Genomic DNA, 5,515 nt, shown 5'->3' on the forward strand with positions numbered 1-5,515 from the left:
AAATCATACTGTAAAATTTATGCCCTCTATTCAGCCAGAGAAAAGGCGTTATGTTAATATGCAAGTTTATCTACACGTAAGATAAACAAGTAACATAATCACAGTTGGAAGGTATAGGTGCCGAACCTACCTGAAAATGAACATCAATCAGAAAGGCTACTCAGGAGGCCAAGACAAGAGTGTTACAAGTTTTTAGTTTCATAGCAAGATCATGCCTAAATAAAAAGAAATTTAGTTCAGAATATTTTATCTTCAAGAAAACACATTAATTGCTGCTTGGTCTTCTGGCCAAAACCAAGTAAGTGCACCAAGCACTCTAAAAAAATCTCAGCACCAGCTAGTTGTAAAGGTAAGTACTCAAAAGCCTCCACTGGGGCAAATCCAGTTCTGCCAAACTCATGATGTACAGATGCCCCAGTCAGGCATAGTAGAAAAAACCTCTACGTGCTTCTCCAAGTGCTCTCTTAGTCACAGCTCCAACCAGTATCCAGACATCAGTGTCTAACTGGTAAAGGGGAAAGGACTTTCTTAAACCAACCAAAGGCGCTCGCTTTGGCAGCACATATATACTAAAACTGGACCGACATAGTAACCATTCTGGTTACTGTGCAAGGATGTAACCTTGCAAGAAACCCCAGGATGACAAATTCATGAAGCATTACATATTTTTCAGACTATGGCTCCAAATCCTGAGACCATCAGAGAGAGCAAAGGAGAGGGAGAGGAGAAAAAGAAAGAAGCACAGGTAATTAATTGAGCAGCACCTGGTCCAAGTCCTCCAAGAGGATGATTTTGAGTTAGTGCTCCAGGTAGATAAAGCTGAGACCCAGGCCGTAAAGAATTTGACTTAGGTCTCAGTGAAAGAGAAAGTGAAAATGTTGAAAGAACTACCAGAGCTCTTGGAGCTGACAAAATATCTGAAAGTCAAGTTGATATTAGTGAAGAATGAGTTAGAGCCATTGTTACAATTGTGGAGATTGTTCCATCTGGAAAAGGAAGCTGATAACTGATGACTCAGTAAGAATAACTTCTACACGAACAATTGTTCCAACATCAGTCTTTATTTGATCTTGAAAGCCAGGAGAGTGCCTGCACATGGACACCTAGTCACAGAAAGGCTGTGACTAGATGTCAATTATGGAAACTGTCCTTCAAAATCTATCACCTACTTACAGCCAAGGACGTTGCTATAAACAAAGAACTGAATCCAGAAAGCAAAATGAATCAAAACCGAGCGAAAGCCTGTTTCACAGACTGCTGGTTGCTATCTGTCTGATGGTCCTGAGTCTGATTAAGCTACACTAGTACTATAAGGAAAGGGAAGACAGGCAAAAGGTGAAGAAAATAGCGCTGAAGAAGCTCTCAATGATCAAAATGCAAAGAGCCATTACCTACCAGATTGCTAAGAATAGAGGGCTTACACCTAGGAGAAAAGAAAGCGGATAGAAATCCCAGAGTAAATAGGGAAAGGTTCCGAAGAGTCACAATTTGAAGATGAGGGCAGTTTGTGGAGTTCCTAGGGAAGAATGGCATAGTGGTGAACTATCCAGCATCTGTGCTGGGGTTTAAAAGTGCATTAAGTTTAAAATTGCTCCTTAGCCTACTTTTTGGCAATTATTTTAGATCAATGAAAATATTTTAAACTTCGAAGCCAGCCATCTACAAGAATACATTCCAAAACAGCCAGGGTTACACAGAGAAACCCTGTCTCAAAACAAAGTATTTTAAACAACAACAACAAAACCTAACCGAAGTTTGAACAGAAATATTACATTTATTTCTTTGTCATCTAAGGGGGAAAGACAACAAAGGCATGTGATTGGAGATAAGAGGAAAACTTGCTAGAGCTGGTTTTCTCCTTCCACTATGTAGGTTCTGAAGAGCAAACTCAGGGTGAGGCTTATCAGCAAGTGCTTTTACCCACTGAGCCAACTCACCAGACCCCTCTCATCAGTATATATCCCCACACTTCCAGCACCATCCATTACAAGGATGATGTTCAAGATGGTCAGCAAAAACCTACAGGAATTTGGCAAGTTGAGGCAGGAGCCTTTAACTTTTTCTCAACTTAAGGCCAACCTGAGCCACAGCCCAAGAACCTTCATCAAAATGGGATCTGGGGAGAGGGCAATATCAGAGAAAGTGGGGGTAGGGACAACACACAGAATCTAGGAGAAGACTTAATAGGTCTAGAAACAGGGAGTTAAGCATTTTCAACCAACAAGTATCCATCTTGTTATCACACAGCTGCTTTACCAGCCTGGGAGAACCAGCAGTCCTTTTTAAACCACCGAAATCAAGGAGATTCATCAAAGTAACCATTCTAAGAAACAAAGAACCATTTTTATTTTTTCTTAGTAGCACTGGGAACTCAAACCTAGGGTCAAGAGCAAGCTAGGCAAAAGTGCTTTTAAAATATTTGCTTGAGCCTGGCGGGCATGGTGGCACCACCTTTAATCCCAGCACTTGGGAGGCAGAGGCAGGCGGATTTCTGAGTTCGAGGCCAGCCTGGTCTACAAAGTGAGTTCCAGGAAAGCCAGGGCTATACAGAGAAACCCTGTCTCGAAAAACCAAAAAAAAAAAAAAAAAAGATTAAGATTAGAAGTAGATGGAGGTGGGCATGACAGGATGAAAAGACCCTGCCTCTACACGGGGAGAGGGGACAGTACTACATGGTGGAAACAGAATAGTGGTTAAGTATCATGGGTGGGCTGACTGCAGTCCTCAGTACAACCACAAGCTGAGGTCTTAGAATGTGTGCAGATGGTACCATTTAGTGCTAAATGTAGAGTTTTCTTAATATTCCTCAATTTAACCACTTGCATCATACCAACTTTAAGTACAGGCAAGGACCTCTGTTTTCCCTCTACTCCTGCACACATCTCTCCAGGAAGAAAGACAGACATTTCTCCACCTGCATCAGAGTCAGGACACAGACAACTCCTTTCCCACAGCATGGGCACTAAAAGCTGACCATACCATACACTCTCTCCACTCCACCCTCAAAAGTCAAAACTGGGTAAGGCAATGCAGGGCTAACTCTCTAGGGAAAGGCTTTCATGTTTTGTTTTTGTTTTTAAAAAAGCAAAGGTGGAAGGTTATCTAAAAACAAAACTGACAGTAGATCATCAAGATGATGGCTAGGAATTTTTAAATACTACTACTGCTGATAATAATAAAACTCAAGAGTAGTATGTCATTTGGCACTGGGGCAAATTCTCACTTGCTGCTAAGTTTCAAGCTCAAAATGACAATGTATTTTCATGAGGTAATGGGGAAAAGTCACAAAGTTACACTTGCAAAATGTATTAGTATAAAGCTAAATGTTAAGACATCTCACAGGTGATATCCTGATATCCTGTCTTCCTGCCACTAACCTCCAAGGCAGGGTCCAGGTACGGCAGACCAAGCTCCCAGCCCACCCAAAGGCAGGGTCCAGGTACGGCAGACCAAGCTCCCAGACCACCCAAAGATCCTGGAACTCAGTCCTCAAAGCTGCACTCCACAACAGTCTGAAAAGCTGTGACGAGTCAGTTTTTGTTTTGGTTTTTTGGTATTTTTTTGGTTGAGACAGGGTTTCTCTGTGTAGCCCTGGCTGTCCTGGAACTCACTCTGTAGACCAGGCTGGCCTCGAACTCAGAAATCCACCTGCCTCTGCCTCGCAAGTGCTGGGATTAAAGGCGTGCGCCACCACGCCCGTCGACACATCAGTGTTGTCTAGGAAGATTTATCAAAGTACAAGATGAATCTGTGGTTAAGGATGCTTACAAGCCTGATGACCTGAGTTTGATCTCTAGGACCCACATGATAGAAGAAAAGGACAGACTTGCAAAAGCTGTCCTCTAACATCCATGTGTGTGCACTGCAGTACATGTGCACTGCACACATCTGCACATGAGAGCTCACATATACATAATAAATTAAAATTTTTGAAAAATTATAGTCTCAACTCCACCACAAATTTCCAGAGATGAAGTTCAACATCCATGGTCTTAAAGTATCTCAAATGATTCTCATGCATGTTAATCTAGCATGATGACAGCACCACTGAAATTTAGGGCTGGATGGTGGCAAGGGATGGAGAGGGTAAGCAGGTGGGTTTACAATATTCTGTGCATTGCAGGTTTAACAGTAGCCTTGACCTCTACCCTCTACAGCACACCAGAGGTACAATAAGCCAAAAAAATGCTTCCTGAGGGGAAAAATAGTTGGAATACCCTCACCTAGTATAAAGTACTTGCCTAGCACAAGTAAGACTATAGGTTCAATTCCCAGTACCACAGCAACAAGAAAAAAATCATTTTACTGATTTTTTTTGAAGGAGGGAGAGCTGTTTCATTGTTTCTTTGAGACAGGGTCTCATTACATGGCCCAAGATCACCTTGAACTCCAGCTCTTCCTGCCTCTGCCTCCCAAGTGCTGAGACAGGTGTGTTCTACTATACCTAGCTTCTTTTTTTCCATATTTATTTATTTATTATATATAAGTACATTGTAGCTGTCTTCAGACACTCCAGAAGAGGGAGTCAGATCTCATTACAGATGGTTGTGAGCCACCATGTGGTTGCTGGGTCTTGAACTCAAAATCTTAAGAAGAGCAGTCGGCGCTGAGCCATCTCACCAGCCCCCTAGCTTCATTTCTTTGGGTACTACGGATAGATGTCAGAGCCTCATGCATTTTGATCAAGTGCCTTTCCCAATCCAGGGTAATCTTTGTGGCAAAGAAATGCTTCAAAGGGCTAGAGAGATGGCTCAGTGGTTAAGGACACTGACTGCTTTTTGAGAGTTCTTGAGTTCAATTCCCAGCAACCACACAGTAGCTCACAACCACTTGTAACAGGATCCAATGCCCTCTTCTAGAATGTCTGAAGACAGTTACAGTGTACTCATATACATAAAATAAATTCTTTAAAAGAAAGAGGGCTGGAGAGATGGCTCAGCGGTTAAGAGCACTGACTGCTCTTCCAAAGGCCCTGAGTTCAAATCCCAGCAACCACATGGTGGCTCACAACCATCTGTAATGAGAACTGACGGCCTCTCTGGTGTGTCTGAAGACAGCTACAGTGTACTTAGACATAATAAATAAATAAATCTTTAAAAGAAAGAAAGAAAGAACAAACAAACGAACGAGCTGGAGAGATGTTTCGGCAGTTAAAAGCACTGGCTGATTGCTCTTCCCAAGGTCCTGAGTTTAATTCCCAGCTACCACATAGTGGCTCACAACCATCTGTAATGGGATCTGATGCCCTCTTCTGGCGTGTCTCAAGACAACTACAGTGTAATCATATAAATGAAATAAATTTAAAAACAAAAACAAAAAGAAATGCTTAATTTACCCTTATCTATACACATTATATTCAAGTATTCTGTTCCACATAAACATGTACGTATCATGGGTTCATGAAACAGAAAAGTGAATTGATATCTTGAGATAGAACATATAACTGCAAGTCAAGAGGTCTGATCAATATTTTTGGTACATTCTGTCAGGAGTGGTGGCACACGCCTTTAATCCC

General features: G+C 41.9%; 1 protein-coding gene and 1 pseudogene across 12 annotated transcripts in view; one reads left to right on the forward strand and one right to left on the reverse strand.

The window, feature by feature from the left end:
* Positions 1 to 5,515, reverse strand: part of Ppp6r3 (protein phosphatase 6 regulatory subunit 3) — a 120,432-nt gene that overhangs the window by 111,892 nt on the left and 3,025 nt on the right. The window lies entirely within an intron of this gene.
* Positions 677 to 1,599, forward strand: LOC110285954 (annotated as a pseudogene).

This window comes from Mus caroli, chromosome 19, assembly GCF_900094665.2.
Source record: "Mus caroli chromosome 19, CAROLI_EIJ_v1.1, whole genome shotgun sequence".
Taxonomy (NCBI): domain Eukaryota; kingdom Metazoa; phylum Chordata; class Mammalia; order Rodentia; family Muridae; genus Mus; species Mus caroli.